This window comes from Procambarus clarkii, chromosome 43 (genome assembly GCF_040958095.1).
Source record: "Procambarus clarkii isolate CNS0578487 chromosome 43, FALCON_Pclarkii_2.0, whole genome shotgun sequence".
NCBI classification, from domain to species: domain Eukaryota; kingdom Metazoa; phylum Arthropoda; class Malacostraca; order Decapoda; family Cambaridae; genus Procambarus; species Procambarus clarkii.
In genome coordinates this window covers 10501288-10519789 of record NC_091192.1, presented here as the reverse complement: position 1 = coordinate 10519789, position 18502 = coordinate 10501288, and the positions used below count along the sequence as shown (strand labels likewise).

General features: G+C 49.2%; 1 protein-coding gene across 1 annotated transcript in view; it reads right to left on the bottom strand.

Annotated features, from left to right (window-relative positions):
• The window catches only part of LOC123755719 (intraflagellar transport protein 81 homolog), a 192451-nt gene that overhangs the window by 163457 nt on the left and 10492 nt on the right, over positions 1-18502 (bottom strand). The gene's annotated exons all lie outside the window — the stretch shown is intronic.

The following is an 18502-nucleotide window of genomic DNA, read 5'->3' as shown; positions in this document are numbered from 1 at the left end:
CGGAAGGACGGACCCCACCGTCCCTGGCCAGCCTGGTGAGCACTGGTCACAAAACCCCAGCCGAGAGACGACACGTCCGTGAACACATCAAGCGAGGGCTCAAGTAGGCGCCAAGGCACTGAACCCTGAAAAACCCCTTAGAGGAAGCCGGTGATGCAGCAGCCGACGCAAGGCCCGGGGTCCGAACCCAGTGACCGCAAGAGAGGCGGAAGGGACATCCCCGAAGGAACCAGAACAGCCGACAAAGCCAAACCCAATCCGGGGGGTAGACCATCATCGCGAAGTTCCGGCTCTCGCACAGACCCTCAAGCAACCGCCGGGTGACCCGGGAGCACTCCAGAAACAGGCGCAAGCAGGACAAGCAGGACCTCAGCCGCAGGAGATACTCCAGAGGGAGAAACAAGGAAGCGGACAGTGTCCCATACAAGACCCAGCCATGTCCGAACCTGGGAGGGAACCAAATGGGACTTCCTCCAGTTCACCAAGAACCCAAGCCCGGCAAGCTGGGAAAGAACCAAATCCCTGACTAGCAGATAACTGGACTGGTTGGGAGCCCAAACCAGCCAGTCGTCGAGGTAGGCCAACATCCGAACATCCAAACACCTAAGAGACGCAGACGGGCCACAACGACCCGTGTAAGGTGCGTGAACACGCGAGGTGCCAGGTTTTTTTGTTGACGCTTTGACGCATCTTCAACAGACCCGAAGACGTGAGGTTGGAGTCGAGACACGAGCTGTCTGCGCAGCTCCCCCCCCCCCTTTCCCTGTTCCGGGGAGGGGGAAACTGCGCAGACAGCGGCGCGTTGACGTGTGACGTCATGATCATTTGCTCGTTTCGTTTAAGGGAGTTCTATCCACTTGTTTGGCTTTTGGTAGCAATATTTTCACCAGAATAGGGGTTTGTTTTGGGATGCTTACCTTTCTGGGTGCCTGACCAGGTCGATGGCAGACACAGAATGCTTCCAACCACACGGGGGTTTCTATAGGCCATTGCTTCCCTTGCCTCTTCTGGGGAGGCCAAGTTCTGGCTCGTGGTCCCCGGTAGGCCCATAGAACTCCATACACATGACTGATGCCAAAGTCTGACAATAGCATATCAGCCTAGTAAGCTCCAGTGAGCCGAAGGGGATCCCTCCAGAAAAGACAGCTGGATATACCGTTTTCTCAGTTAGATTTTAGATAAATGGATAATTTCCTTCAAATACACTTTTAATAACTATAATTTGATAAAGGTGCAAAGTTAGGAATAGCTTTGTTATCATACACAACATGATAAATTTAGAATAAAAAAACCAGGGACGAATTTAATGAAATGCCACTTTTTGGTAGAGCACTGGTAATTTCCTGTAGCTATCTCACCAAGATTGATCCATACTCCAACTGCCAACAGTCATTAGAGTATGGCCAATGCCAACATAATTAGAGTCTTGGAAAAACAATCTTGAACCGAACGGGCCACCACGAACCAAGGAGAAGAGAGATAGGAGAGCATCCTGTCTAAGGACCAGGACAGTTCAAGCAGCGCATGAGCAGGCTAGAGGTGAAACAAATCATGAGAAAGTTTACGGAAAGGGGCAGAAGTAACATCGACCACGAATGCAAGCAACAGCAGCTCTGCCAGCACCGCATGATACGAGACGACAGCAGTAGGCATGAAAAACCGGTCCTGAAAGAGCCAAGATAGAAAGGACAAGACAAGCCAATCCAATACAGAAGACAACCTACGAAGAGAGAGAAAATGGCGAAAAGAACTCCAGGAAACGTCAAACTGTTGTTGAAACGATGCTCTAAGGTGGGACACCTTCAACAAAGCCACCTGATCACCAAACAAATGGCGATAAACCCACGACAAAAAGACCAGAAACAAAGAGCGGAGGAGAAGACCAAGCCAGCTGTGTACCAGACCGGTATGAGCTGCTGGAAGAGGCAGAACTGTGGAAAATGCCCCGGGGTGTGGACACAGAGCAAGCAGTGCCTGAAACCAAAGCTGGGCCAGCCACCAAGTAACCACTAGGACGACTCTCCCGTGGGAAGACTCCAACTGAGCCAGAACCCGAAGCAACAATTAGACTGGGGGAGAGGTACAGGTAACCCCACCTTTGATAACTGCGAAGGCTCCGCAATCGGAGAAAGGTGCCATATAAATGGAGACGTGGACCTCTTCACATCCACGCAGATGTGAAGAGGTCCACCCCTGGGAGCCCGTACGTCTGGCAGAGCCAACCGAAGGAGAGGGTGTCGACCTTATATTCCATGATAGGGGAAGGAACCGAAATAGGCCATCCGCCAGGACATTGGACGCACCCCAGATATGAACTACGCGGAGAGCCAGATCCCGAGAACCAGCAGAGGAGCTTCTCGAAGAGACCAGCCCCAAACAGGCAAGGACTGAAGGATTCCCCACAATTCAGGCAATGAACCACTGGAGAACACAATCCAAATGGAGCTGGATGGTTGAACCCGAGCGACCCGAACCCCTCCGAAGCCACAGCCAACTCGCCGCGAACACCCGCTCCGTGCTGTGAGCCCGACAGAAAGACAGACTCTACAGACCCTGGCCGTCCTGGTGAGCACTAGACACCAAGCCCCAGTCAAGAGACAACATAGTTGTGAACACATCGAGCGAGGGCTCGGGGAGGCACCAATGCACTGAACCCTGAAAATCCCAAAAGAGGAAGCCGGCAATGCAGCAACCAACGCAAGGCCCACAGAGGTCAAACCCAGAGATCGCGAAAGAGGCGGAAGGGGCGTCCCCGAAGGAACCAGAACAGACTCCGAAGCCAAGCCTGACAAAGCAGGCAAACCAGCACAGCGAACCAGCGACACCCCAGAACAGCTGAAGGTGGGACCGCAGCCACAGCAACACCTCCGGAGGAGAGACAAGGAAGTGGTCCAAGAGTCCCAAACAACACCCAGCCAGGTCCAAACCCAGGACGGAACCATACGGGACTTCCTTCAGTTCACCAGGAACCTGAACCCGGCGAGCTAAGAAAGAACCACACGCCTGGAGCCCACACCAACCAGTTCTTGAAGTAGACCAGAACCTAAACCCGTAGCAGACGCAGAAGGGCCACCATGACCTGGGTAAGATGCGTGAACACGCGAGATGCCAGATCCAAGCCAAAACGAAGGCAACAAAAGCGATAAGCCGGACACCCCACCATGAACCAAAGTAGTCCCTGAACCCTGGAGGATAGGAACGTGCCAACACGCCTTCCGAAGGTCCAGGGACCCCACCCAGGCACCCGGCTCCAACAGAAGCCACGCCTGAGACAGAGCGGTTATCCAAAAGGAAGGACAAGGAATCCAGGGGTGCAGAGGGGACAAGTCAAGAATGAACCGCAGAACCGCAAAGTCACATTTCGGTACTGGAACAGGCGGGAAACCCACCCGAGGAACGTGGGCGTTTCAACCGCACCCAAGTGCACCCACACCAAGATGACCCAACAAAGCGCAGGGAAAGAAGCCTGCTCTGTCAGCCCAGAACCCCCCGAAGAAGGAGGAGCCACCCAAAGCCACCACAGGCCGGAGGACATGACCCGAATGCCCACGTATTACGGGACCAGGTGTGAGCAAACAGAATGAGCCTCTCCCCATTGCCCCAACAATGGGGCCCAGCTGAAGCCCCAGCACTACCTCAAAAAACACGTGCCAAGTCCCAAAGTGCAGTCTGCAAGCAAGGAAGACCCCAGAAGTAGTAGTCTGGGGTGCACAGGAGATAACCAAGGGCCTCCAGAATCCCCAAAGGGGACAAGAGAGGAAGACAACCTCTGGAATGAAACCGAAGAGCCCAAAGGAACACTGAATCGAACCCGGGGTTATCCCAAACCACCACAATTGCTGGTGAAGATGCACCTCAGAAAGGAAGGGCAAAAGACATTACCCAGACTAAACCCTCGGTTAAGCAACCAAAAATGGACCGAAAACAGAGGAACAAAAGGCATGGGAGCAAGCAGAGCAAATGGCTAGAGACACTGGGCCCAAAACCCAGGGCTCAGACCCAAACACAAAAGGAAAATACAAAACCAGGTGAAAAACTAACACCCAAGCGTTCTGAGGGAAACGGAAGGGCAGAACACCCTAGAAGAAAGAACAAAACAGAGAAATGGCAATGGGAGCATAAAACTCCCAATGGAGGCGAAAAAACGCCCCCAAAATGCAAGCGCACACTCCCAGGCACATGTAAACAAACAAACTGCAGCACCACCCTGGCGGCCAGGCGGGAAGCGACCCGCAGAAAGGAAAATGGCCACCAAAACAAAAGGAGATGCAGCTCACGCAAGAGAGCTGAAATCACGCCAGCAAATGTGGGAATTTAAAGCAGATGAGAGGAGTGATGAAAAAGTCCCTGTGCCCAGAAGGCACAAAGCCCGAGCAGGGGCAAACAGCCCCACAACTGCTTGCAGGCTCTCCATACAGCCCCGGGAACACTCAACAAAGGCCCCTGGGCAGAGCCGTCCTCCATGCCCTCCACCCCTGAAGACCCAGAAGTCTCAGCAGGAAAAGCAGGCTTAAATGCCTCCATCCCCAACCCGAATGGGGCAGCCCCCGAAGCCGCCCGAGTCTCATCACCACCTAAACTAAACCCCGCTCCGACCCCGAAACTCTCAGACGTTTCAAAGTCGGGAACAGTGGTAGGGGGGGGGGGGGTCTAATAACGCCTAACCAAATGGGGCAGCCTCGGGGCAACCAGGTGGGCAACCAACCTAGCATGTTGCAGCAACCTAACCTAGCATGCAACGTAAATGCCGCCTGTACCAGCATATCAATGTTATCAGAATGGGTGACAGGAGAACATGCAGTGACCACAACTCGCTAGACTCCGGGTCAAAGGTGTCAGTGACCCAACAAGCAGCATGACGGCGACAAAAACGGTGACTGTCACCCTAAGACAAGGGCACACAGCAACCTACGGGTTTTCCAGGGGCCCATAGGCTGTTAGCTACTGCTAGAGTGGACAAGGTGTTGCTAACCAGTTAAGACCCAAAGCTAACTAGGGAGGGGGGGGGAAGATCCAAACTCTGAAACCCCTGTGACGTGTACAATCACGAGGACCTAGCGGAGGGCCACCAACATATTATTAATGGAACTATAACCACACGAGGTAGACCCCACCAGGCAAGGAAAACAGAAGAAAAGCCCTGCAAAAGTACAACGTCCCCAGAGGAAACAGGAACCGGCCACAGCATAGGTAGGCAGGTTGCATAACACTTTGATGCCCTGACCAGCACAACACAATCCCTATCCAAGGCCAAACAAGGGCCACGAAACCCCAGCTGGCCTCAAGGGCAGGGTAAGTGCCGAGCAGCAAAAACCCCTTACGGAATTGGTTCCGAACGCACCAGGGAAGAGAACCCTAACACACAAGGGTAGTACTCACAGGGTGCTCAAGAAAGGATGCCCCCAAGTGCATGCATCCCCTATACTCTTCAGGACACCTGGCCACCACATACAATGACACCACAGAGGATACCATGAAGACAAACTGTGGTTGGAAACCGAGGCTAGAGATGACATCTACCCTGGATCGCTTTAGCCAACGAGCTGAAGTTGCTGGGTAGCCAGCATGGGGGGGCCGGGGCTCCCCTCCCCTCCCCTCCCGAATAGGAGGGAGCTGAGTGGACGAGCGACGCGACGGCGTGGTGTGATGTTTGCTTGTTTCCTTGGGAATTGAGCGAGTTCTACTTCTCTGTTCGGTTTTCGTTTGCATTTTTATTACCTTGTGGGGTCTGTTTTTTTATGCCTACCTTTCTGGGTGAATAGCCTTGGTTGATGGCAGATAAGGTAAACCCCCAACCACTGGGGGGTTTTCCAGGGCTATTGCTCTCTGCATCTCTGAGGGGGGGCCAGATTCTAGCTCGTGGGCCCCAGTAGGCAGAACTCCATTGACTAAAGCCCTGGTCTAATGTATCACAAATTAGCCCGATAGTTCCAGGGAGCCGAAGGGGCTCCACACAGAAACCCCAGTGATGAATGTAATGAAATGCCAGTTTCTGGGTGAACTCCGGAGGCTCCCTGAAGCTATCTTACTGATCAAATGCCATACTACCTGAGTGTCATGCATTGTAGAGTCTTTGTAAGCCTCCCAAGGGCCACGAGCCAGAACCTGGCCCCCTCAGAGAGGCAAAAGGAGCAATAGCCATGAACACTTTATATTTAAAGTATGTCATCTTGCCAACGACTGGGGAAGGACCCAGAAAGGTAGGCTTGTGATCTGTAAGATAGCTTCAGGGAGCTGACAGGGCTCCCCACAGAAAACAGAGTTAAATGTAATGAAATGCAAATTTCTGGGAGAGCCTCAGTGGCTTCCTGAAGCTTTACACTGTGATGGTTCCCATCTACCAGATCACATCAGTTATGGAATTCTTAGGCCTACTGGGAACCAGGGCCAAAGCCCGAACCCCCCAAACAGAGGTGCTGGTATTGGTAACATTTTGCCAACTCACTGGGAAAGGCATCCGAAAGCCAACAAGTCAAAACAAACCATTGCTGGGCTCAAAATAGACCGAAGCCTCGCAATCCATCTAATGAACTCCCCCAAATAAATAAACAAATGGATAAAAAATTTTGTAACTAGCATGAGTAGGTGCATAAACAAGACCCACCTGACTACCTGGAAGGGAGGGGAAGAATCAGTGAGCCACTGGGGTTCACCCAGAAATAGGCATTTCATTACATCCAGCATTGGTTTTCTGGAGAGGGCCCTCTTCTATCTCCCTGAAGCTAACTACCAATAAAGAAGAAAACTAGCGTTGAATGTAATGAGACACTATTTTCTGGGTGAGCCCCAGAGACTCCCTGAAGCTATCAAACTGACATGTGCCATATTAGTTTGGTGCCATCAGTCCCTAGAGTTCAAGTGCCTATCGGGGGCCATGAGCCAGAACCTGGCCCCCTCGGAGGAATAGGAGCAATGGCCATATGAGCTCTCTACATTTAGATTTTGTCATGTCTGCAATCGACTGGGGAAGGCACCCAGAAAGGTAGGCGACCCAATACAAACCTCTAACTGGTGAAAATTGCAACCAACATCTGAACAGAGCCAAAGAACTCCCCTCAAAAGAAAACTAGGAAACAAGCAATCGTCATCCTACTAGCATGCCTGTTCATTAGTGCCCCCTCCCCTTCCCTGACAGGGAGGATGGGGGGGCTCCACTAAGGCGAGCCAGCCGCACCACCCCCAGTTCGTAAAATGATGAAAAAACACCAACCAGAGGGAAGGAGGGTGTCAGGGAGCCTCCAGGGCTCACCCAGAAAATGGCGTTTCATTACATTCAATGCTGGTTTTCTGAGGGAAGCCAGAAGCCCCATTGGATCCCTGAAGCTAATTACCCACAGATAAGTAAAAACAGGGACTTACCTAAGAGGCGGCAGCACCTCAAGCCTCCCGACGAAGATGAGATTAACAGGCCGTGACTGACATCCCAAGGCAACACAAAGCCGCAGAGGACCCAGAACGTTTACAAGATATCTGGTGGCCAGGATTTCCAAACACCAACTTTGTTCAATTTCCAATGTAATGACTGGTATATAAAGTTTAGCTTTTGTGGTTGTTAATGTAAATGTTTCTCTTATTTAAAATTCCAGTTTGTTTTATCTGTGTTAATTTTTGTTTCATGTGTGTTTAAGAGCATGTATTAATAATTGAGTATGATTCTGTGTGTAAAAGTTATCCCGCGCGTTTTCGTGAGAGGAGCATTCTGGGACTCCACGAGAGAGAGAGAGAGAGAGAGAGAGAGAGAGAGAGAGAGAGAGAGAGAGAGAGAGAGAGAGGGCTGAGACTCCACACACACAGGTTGTGTGGTGTGCGCTCACGAGGGACTCGCCTCACTGTGTGAGGTTATTGACCTCCATTTATATCCAAGTGAAAAGAACTGTATTTGTTAATCTAGTGAGTAAGATTTTTCCTTGTGTGTATTAGCCCTTTTCCTGTGGTTAAATATATGTAATGAACGCACTTTGGTTGTTTCCTGAGTCCCGCCTATGCAAAAATATGGTACCGGTCCCACATGGTCATTCTTGTGTTTGAAGTGTGTATAAATGCCCATTGGTTCTACATTCCTCGTTTAAAGTAAAGTACCTATACTGTAAATAAGAAAGTAAGGATGGGCTTCATGAGTTCGTATTCCAGAGTACGGCTTACAAGCTTCGTGACCTTACACCAAAACCCCCACACCTGAATGTCGACCCAAGACATATTACCAAAGACAGCAGCGAGAGCTGCACACTTCCTCACATCATGGACACAAGGGTAGACAGCAGGCTGGCTAGACCTAATAACATTGCGGAAAACCTAAGAGACACGAGCCCTGTAACAGGAAATCAGGGAAACCGGTTCTACCCAAAGCGCCTCTACTGTCGCTAAACAAGTAGCTCGCAGGTAGCGACGTAAGGCCGGAACCGGACATAAAACATTTTGCACCCCCGGCCAAACTAGCCAAGCGTCAACAAAGAACCCCTCCGGAAACCAGCCATCTCACCAAAAAAGGCTGCAAAATTCCTCACCAGAGAAGGTTGCAAAAGAACAAAATGACTGCCAAGGCCAAGAGCAGAAATCCTTGCACTGGAAAAGAGCATGAAACTCCACCACCCGACCCCCCAGAGGCTAAAGCCAACAAACAGAAAGCCTTGAGGAAAACAATCCTGGACCAAAGGGGCCACCACAAACCGAGGAGAAGAGAGAAACAAGAGCACTCGGTCCAAAAACTGAGAAGGCTCAGACGGTGCATGAGCAGATCGGAGGTGAAAAAACCAGCGTTGAATGTAATGAAATGCCATTTTCTGGGTGAGTCCCAGAGGCTCCCCGGAGCTATCCATGGCCGATATATGGATATCCTAACTATTTTGCATCAGTCTATGTGGGTGGAGTTCTAGGCCTATCTTCTTGAGATCTTGAGGTTATCTTGAGATGATTTCGGGGCTTTTAGTGTCCCCGCGGCCCAGTCCTCGACCAGGCCTCCACCCCCAGGAAGCAGCCCGTGACAGCTGACTAACACCCAGGTACCTATTTTACTGCTAGGTAACAGGGGCATAGGGTGAAAGAAACTCTGCCCATTATTTCTCGCCGGCGCCTGGGATCGAACCCAGGACCACAGGATCACAAGTCCCGCGTGCTGTCCGCTCGGCCGACCGGCTCCCTACCGGGAACCACGAGCCAGAACCTGGCCCCCTCACAGAGGCACGGGGAGCAATGGCCCATAGAAATGCACATTTGATTTGGAGCATTCTATATCTGCCATTGACTGGGACAGGCACCCAGAAAGGTAAGTGCCACAAAACAAACCCCTATTCTGGTTAACAACAAAATTGACAAACGAGTGGACAGAACTCCCCAAAAGAAACACGAGCAAACAAGCATGACGTTACACACAAGAGCTATGAGGAGAGGTTAGAGGCATTAAATATGCCAAAAATAGAAGACAGAAGAAAAAGAGGTGATATGATCACTACATACAAAATAGTAATAGGAATTGATAAAATCGATAGGAAAGATTTCCCGAGACCTGGAACTTTAAGAACAAGAGGTCATAGATTTAAACTAGCTAAACACAGATGCCGAAGAAATATAAGAAAATTCACTTTCGCAAACAGAGTGGTAGACGATTGGAACAAGTTAGGTGAGGAGGTGGAGGCCAAGACCGTCAGTAGTTTCAGAGCGTTATATGACAAAGAGTGCTGGGAAGACGGGACACCACGAACGTAGCTCTCATCCTGTAACTACACTTAGGTAATTACACTTAGGTAATAATTACGCGCCGCATGTCTGTGCAGCTCCCCCCTCCCGGGAGGGGGAAGGGGGAGCCCCAGACCCCCGAGCCGGCGATCCATGCCCCAGTTCAGAGGCTGGATATCAAAAACAGCGAAAAAAAACGCCGACCGGAGGGCGGGAGGGATGCCGGAGAGCCTATGGGACTCGCCCAGAAAATGGCGTTTCATTACAATCAACGCTGGTTTTCTGTGGGGAGCCCCTACGGCTCCCCGAAGCTACCTCACCAAAGACTACCAAGAGAACCAAGGGGACTAACCCGGGAGGCTGTCGGTGCTCCACACCTCAACACGAAAACGCAACAACAGGCCAACACCCCCAAGTCTGGGTCCCTATACACAAAGCGGGGCAGCCTCGGGGCGTCCGGGGAAGCAACAACCCGTGTGCATTACAATAACTTAAACCTACCCTGCAACTCACGACCTGCCTGCACCCGAAGTAAATCATCAGCAGACTGGGTGAATTGAGTCACGAACAAGCAACACAGCTCGCAGGACTCAAGGTCGAATGTGTCACCGACCCAACAGGCAGCATGACGGAGGCAAAAACAATGAGTCACCCTGAGACAAGGGGACAGAGCAACTCTCAAACTCGCACACAGCGAGAGGGGACGCAAGGGTCTCCTCCATCGGACCCAAGAGCCCCCGCGGGGTTTCCCAGGACCCCTAGATTGGGTCTGCTAAGGGTTATCCCAGGCAGGGCACTGCTAACCGGCGTCCCAAACTACCAAACAATCTGCTAAAAGCTGAACCCACGGGACATGTCCACTCGCGAGGTCGAAGCAGGGGTGGCCACCACACAAATGACCTTAATATAAGGGGAAGGAAAACACATGGCAGACCCCTCCCCCCCCACCAGGCAAAAACAAAAAGAAAAGAAAAACCACACAAGTGGACAAAGTACCCAGTGGGAACAGAGCCGGCCGCTGTTATAGGTGAAAACTAGCTACGCAGTACCCTGCGCCCCACAAGTGCTATAACTGCCACTTACCCCAAGGTAAACAAGGGAGAAAACCCCCAAACACTCAGGGCAGCCAAACGCCAAGCAGCGAAAAGCCAACAAAGGCAGACCCAAGGTAACTTGTGGAAGGCAACCCCAAGTCCCAAGGGCGGTACTTACAGGGCACTCAAGAAAGGTGACCCTAAGCACATGCAGCCCGAGTACCTGAGAATACTACTCTCAGCTCACATGACCACCGTAAGAGCAGCACTGCAAACAAGTCACAGCACTGACACAAGACTGGAGCTGGAGCCACACGATTATGCACCATCCCATCAGCCGAGGAACTGGGGCGTGGATCACAGGCTCGGGGGTCTGGGGCTCCCCCTTGCCCCTCCCGGGGAGGGGGGAGCTGCGCAGATATGCGGCGCGGCTCGTGTAACGTCATGCTTGTTTGCTCGTTTTTCTTTTGGGGAGTTCTGTCCACTCGTTTGTCAATTTTCGTTGTTAACCAGAATAGGGGCTTGTTTTGTGGCGCTTACCTTTCTGGATGCCTGTCCCAGTCAATGGCAGATATAGAATGCTCCAAATCACATGTGCATTTCTATGGGCCATTGCTCCCCGTGCCTCTGTGAGGGGGGCCAGGTTCTAGCTCGTGGTCCCCGGTAGGCTAGAACTCCACCCACATCGACTGATGCAAAATAGTTAGGATATCCATATCAGCCGTGGATAGCTCCGGGGAGCCGTAGGGGCTTCCCCCAGAAAACACACTAGAGAGCATGCAGAATGGAGCAGAAGCGACATCCACCCCAAACACAAGCTGGAGCGACTCCACCGCACGATAAGAAGCGGCAGTATTAGGCATAAGACAGAGGTCCTGAAAGAGCCAATAAAGAGAGGACAAAACAACTGGAACAGACACCAACAAAAGCCTACGAAGGGAATGGAAGTGGTGGAAAGACCACCTTCTTCATACTATCACTGAGAGGAAGACCGCAGGTGGGACACCATCAACGAAGCCCCCTGATTACCATACAAAAGGGGATACACCTGCGTAAAAAAAAAAAAAAAGATGCGAAGCCCAGAAGAGTAAGTCAAACCAGCGAGGTACAGTGTACCTCACTGGCCCGACCTGCTGAAAGAGACGGAGCCACGGAAAAACTCCTGGGTTCAGACACTGTGCAAGCAGCGTCTTAAACCAAGGCTCAGCCAGACACCATGGGGCCAGGAGAACCACTCTCCTCCAATAAGATTCGAGCCGTGCCAGAACCTGAAGCAACAGCTGGTACGTGTACTGAAGATATAGGAACCCCTACCTCGACTAGTCCTGCCAGAAAGCATCCACCGTGAATGCCTTGCAGTAGGGAAATGGTGCCTGGACCAAGATGACGTGAAGAGGTCCACTTTCGGGTGCCTAAACGTCCGATAAAGCCAAAGGAAGGCGGCGGCAGCGACCATCCACTCCATGGAAAGAAGAATGAAGTGAGACAGGCCATCCGCCAGGTCGTTCGACACCCCCTGAACGGCGCAGAGAGTTAAACCCCGAGAACTCAACAGAAGAGCTACCCAAAACGACTAGCTCCAAAGAGTCATGGATCGCAGAGAAAAGGTTAAGACAATGAACCACAGGAGAGCAGTTCAAATGGAGCCAAATACACCGAGCCCCGAGGCAACCAAATCCGCCGCAGCGTCTGCCAAACAGTCGCAAACTTCCGCACCGTGCTGTGACCCCAACAGAAGGATGGAGTCCAACACCCCTGGCCTGCCTGGTGAGCGCTGGTCACAAAACCACAGCCGAGAGACAAGGTGTCCATGAACACATCGAGCAACGGAAGGGGAAGGGGAAGGCGCCAACACACTGAACTCCAAAAAACCCGAAGAGGAACTTGGAGACGCTGCAACTGACACAAGGATTCCGAAGGTCGAACCCAGTGATCGTTAGAGCGGCGAAAGGGGCTGCTCCGAAGATACCAGAACAGCCTCTGAAGCCAGACCCTGCCCAGAGGGAAAACCAGCAAGGCAAAGTTCAGGCTCCCACACAGCTGCTTGAACAACCACTGAGTGACCCAGGATCCACCTCATAAACAGCAGACAATGGGACTGCAGCCAGAGCAAAGCCACAGGGTGAAGAGAAATGGATGCAGTCCGTGAATCCCACACAAAGCCCAGCCAAGTCTGAACCCAAAATGGAACCAGATGGGACTTCCTCCAATTCACAGGAGGTATGTACCAAGGGCCTCCCAAACCTCCACAGAGGAAATCCGAGAGGAAGGAAACCTCCAAAAGGATGTATCCGAAGAACTCAAAGGCACCCGGAAACAAACCCGGGGGGTGGAGAGCTGGACCCAACTCAAATTCATTGAGACAGGATACGAAAACCACTGGCCCTGCAACAACAAACCCCGCTCAGAAGGCACAAAATCCCAGGAAGGATCAAAAGGAGTCCAAGCACTCAAAGTGGGACTCCCTCGACCCCCCAGGAACTCTCAACACAGGCCCCAGGGCAAAGCTCATATCCAAGCCCACTAACCTTGAAGAAAAGGGTAAGAGAAAAAGTTCAAGGGAAAAGCTTCAGAGAGAGAGGAGTTTGCTGAGCCACCTCCAAAGCTTCAGCGAGGAATTCGGGCTCAACCTCCATCCTCAAGTCGGAAGGGATAATCCCTGAAGCCACCCGAGCCTCATCACAAGCTAAACCCTGCCCCAGCCCTCAAACCCTCAAACGTTTAGGAGCTGGAAGCAGTGGCGGGAGGAGCAGGGCGAACAACACCCACCTGGAAAGGAAGCAAGGGCACTGACAGAACCAAGGTTGAAGTAATCAATGCCCCTAAACCTTGGTCTCAAAAATCCAAACGGGGCAGCTCCGGGTTGTTGTTGTTAAAGATTTAGCTACTCAGGACGAAGTGTCCGTGTAGCACGAGCTATGATGAGCCCGTAACAGCTCCGGGGCTTCCAATCAGGCAACCAATCTGGCTCGTTGCAACATAGAATACCTAGCATGCAACCAAGCCGCAGCCTGACCCCTAACATCCTCAAGCAAGGAATGGGAAAATTTAATAACAAGCAGGGAACACGTCAAACAAGACTCAGGGTTGTAGGTGTCTCCATCCCAACAGGCAGTATGACGGAGGCAGGGTGGATGATCGTCATCATGAGGCAAAGGCAACAAACACCCCTCGCACAAGTTGAGACAGGACTCGGAAGACATGTCCATAGCACCCCCAAGCCTTAGGGGGATTTCCAAAGCCCGTAGGGTATGTTAGCCCTACATGAAGCCCAGGTACTGGGTCCAGTTAAGCCGGTAACCCCTTACTGCTGCAGGCAAACTGACAACGGGCGTCGCCATGAAACCTCAGGGCAACAGAGGACTATCAAACACAACCTAGGCTAGCCAAATGGGAAGCTAGGCAGACCACCTCTGCCAAAGAAGCGAGAATGTGCTAAAACAAGGAAACAAAAAGTACCTTGAAGCAATACACACAGACTAACCTGTCCCCCAGAGAGAATCCTCACTTGCCACTGAATGCAAGCTGCACCGACCACAGTGCACCCCCACCCAGCAAAAACCCACTCCCTATCTGAGACAAGACGGGAAGCCCAACACTCCCAGTGAACCCCAAGGGCAAGAACACCAAGAATTGAAGTCCTAAAATGGGGGTGAAACCCAAATGACCCAGGGAAGATAACCTTGACCCGCAAGGGAAGTGCTTACCGGACACCTAGGTAAGAGAACCCTAGGTGCATGCTGCCCAGCATGCTTGTAGGAACAACTGGCCACCATACAACACACCTGGCAATGTCACAAATGCAAAGCCAGACAAAAATTGAGGCCAGAGTGGACATATGATAACCGGCACTTCAGTCTACAAACTGAGGGTGGTGCAGCCGGCTCGCCTGAGTGGAGCCCACTCTTCCCCCATCAGGGAAAGGGGGGGGCTAACGAGTGGGCACGCTAGTAGGATGATGATTGCTTATTTGATAGCTTCAGGGAGCTGATGGGGCTCCCCTCAGAAAACATGGGAACTTACCAGGGAGGAGGGAAACACACAGGAGCCAAGACGAAGAACAAACCTCAAGACGAGAGAGAACTCAAGACCGCACAAGAGTGCCAAGGCCCAGGAACATTCACCAAATACTGGGCTGCTAAAGGGATCATTCCATGTGAATTCCCTAAAGGCCTCCTACTTGACCCTTTCTAAATCTAATGAAATTTTGTAATAAAGTAGCCCTAGACCACAAATGAAATTGTGAAAAAATATTAGAGCTCAATCTGCTTTGGTTCTTAAATAATAGGTCCATGGTCAATGAGCTCACATCCCGTTAATGCGTACATATCGTAAAAAAGCCAACTTTGACCCTTTATCAAATCACGTCTAGTGCCCAGAGAGGTGTGAAATTTGGCATACCGGGACAACTTTTGGTGTGGAATACAGCAGTGTAATCAAAAAAGTAGTTTGGGTAGCCATTCAGCTACCAATCTGTGCTAAAATTACTGCCAAATTTTGTTGTGAGAAATTTGGCCCCCAATTTGGAGACCACTTACTCATCACCAAAAGGTCTAAACGCCATGATCTTTTGCAACGATGTATAACAAGTACAATATTATGCAGTGATGCAATAGCAACTCTGTTGTATCCATATGTCCAGAAGTGGCCCACTTGAAAGTTGGCCAAAAAAAAATTTTGTGCAAAACTGGCCAACTTTCAAGGCAAAATATCTCAATATGCGTCATTCCCAATTTGGTTTTGAATGACACCATTGGATAGAGCAGATTTTTATGTACAAGAGTAACTTTTATAAATAAGGTTGGGATCTGAATTCCTAGTTCAGCCAGAGGACTCTGAAAATGACATACCTTGGTGCAATATCGAAAAAATCAAATTATGATTCTCCATCTTCTTTGTGCACTGATCATGACTGCAAGCAAATTGATATCCAAACTGATTGGAAAAATTTTAAGCTTCATTGGGTAGAACATTTTTGGGTGGGATTCAGAATTATTATTAAACAATCAGTGCTATTTTAGGTTCCTGTTCTATATTTATCTTTACATCTTTGTAGTATCGTGTCAGCAGGTCAAACAGTGCTGTTTACTTATTTGTGTATTTACTTGCAATAAATACATAAATAAATAAAAAGCAATATTAATATTAATGTATTACAGGTCTCACTTGAAATTACTGTATTCAGTTAGTTAAATAATTAGATTTGAATTTGATTACAGATACGTCATGAATCAGGATTCTATTGGTTTATTGCCATGTGCTATTGCTAGCCATGAGCGTGGCTCTTCAGAATGTCACTTGACAACCTACACTCCCAACAAAGGCTTGAAGTTTCTAAAACAGTATAGTGCAGAAGATCAAAAACTAATAGCAAAGCAAAGTGAACTGAACTTGGATGGAGGATCTCTAGTATGCCTCCATCATGAAGCTTTGCTGTTGACAAAATTAAAATTTTCAAAAAACTTGCTGCAATCCCTTCAAGAAGAAATGCCATTTAAAGCGAAAAGATTTGTGACCAATCATAGTAGCTACTGCAGAGAAAATGTCAGATATGCTGAAAATCAGTATTAAGCCTGGCCAAAAGTTGTGCACATCATGCAGAAAGGAATTTGACAATAAGCAGGTGAGTCTAGCTCTGCTGAATCTGATGGCCCTGCTGATAATATGGAAATCTGTGAAAGTGTAAACACAAGTTTATCAGTATTAGGCATCTCACCTATTAAATATCAACGAGTTAGTACAAGGGATAAGTATGGTTATGCAAAGCATAAGATTAGCCAAGCACAGGAAATAATTGCCGAGCAGATTGTTGCAATTGGAAATATTGATTGCCAAAACCTGATGGTACCAAGCTCTAGCCAACAGTGCACAAATTGCCACGACTTCAATAAACTCATTGAAGAAATGAAGCTAAAATTCCATGTAGCAAAGCGCCAAGAAAAATACAAATCCTAACCACTCGTGCCACAAAGCTGGTCTATAAAAAAGACAATGGAGCAATTCAAAGTTTCAGAATACATGGTTCGCGAAACTAGGAAACTGAAAGAAGAACTGGGAATACTAGCAATTCCTAAGAAAATGCAGGGCAAGTCAGTTCCTGAGGAAGTGAAGGAAAAGGTAGTACAGTTTTTTGAGGGTGAAGAATTTAGTCGAATGTGTCCCAGAAAAAATGGAAAGAAAAAGTGTCATGATCAGTGCACAAAGAAGACAGAGAATCAATTTAATTTTTTCGATATCGCACCAAGGTATGTCATTTTCAGAGTCCTCTGGCTGAACTAGAAATTCAGATCCCAACTTAAATAAAAGTTACTCTTGTACAGACAAATTTGCTCTATCCAATGGTGTCATTCAAAACCAAATTGGGAATGATGTATATTGAGATATTTTGCCTTGAAAGTTGGCTAGTTCTGCACAAAAACTTTTTGGACAACTTTCAAGTGGGCCACTTCTGGACATGTGGATACAACAGAGTTGCTATTGCATCACTGCATAATATTGTGCTTGTTATACATCATTGCAAAAGTTCATGGCGTTTAGACCTTTTGCTGATGGTCTCCAAATTGGGGTCCAAATTTCTCGCGACAAAATTTGGCAGTGATTTTAGCATGGATGAATAGCTGAATGGCCACCCACACTGCTTTTTCGATTACACTACGTTATTCTACACCAAAAGTTGTCCTGGTATGTGAAATTTCACACTCCTACAGGCAATAGAAGTGATTTAACAAAGGGTCAAAGTTGGTCATTTTTGTGGTACCTACGCATTAACGGGACGAGAGCCCATTGAATATGGACCTGTTATTTAAGAACCAAAGCAGATTGAGCTCTAATATTTTGCAAAGTGTCATTTGGGGTCTAGGGCTATCTTACTACAAAATTTCATGGCATTTCGAGAGGGTCAAGTGGGAGCCATAGGTGACTTTTTGGTGATTTGAGATGGAATGACCCATAGCCCTGTTATACCACCAAAAACCCATGCCCAAATATTTGTCCAGGACATACTGTATTACCTAACAAAGCCATGTGAGCAGCATTCTTCCAAACAACATGGGCACAAAGATAGACTTCAGGTTGGCTAGATATAACACTGCAGATGACCCTAGAAATACAAGCCTTCGAAATGAAAACCAAGGAAACAGGATCAATCCACAAAACATCTACTAAAGCAGAATCAGTGGCACGAAGATAGCAGCAGAAAGCCACCACTGAACACAGCACATGATGCACTCCAGGCTGAACCAACCAAATGATAATAAGCAAAGGACCCCCCTCTCAAAGCCGATTTGCTCTAAGCCAGAAAAAGAGCCAATTGCAAATAAAGCGCCCACTGGGGCCAAAAGAACACAAACTGCACCTCATGAGGAGAGCATGAAGCTCCCTGACCCAACAATCTGAGGCAAAAGAAACCAAAAACAAAGCCATGGAGAAAGAATCTTGGACAAAAGGGAATACCGTAAAACAAGAAAAGGAATGAAAGGCAAAAACACAGTCCAAACACCATGTAGGTTCAAGCGACACATGAACTTGCTGGAAGGGAAACAGCACAAAAAGCTGCAAAATTGCCGTATTGAGAGAGTGAGATTCTCTTTGTGGCTCCAAATAGGTGAGAAATGTACCTCAGGGGCTTGCTGCATTGGGTTAAAGTTTGGCGGTACTAGAAATAAGCTCGGTGAGCTACTGAGTGGTCTCTCATAGAAATTGAGGATAAAAAAAAATTAAGTTTGATGATTCATATACAAATGTGTGAAAAATGCATGGATACATCTGCTAATAATGATCAACCCTTAAATTGCTCC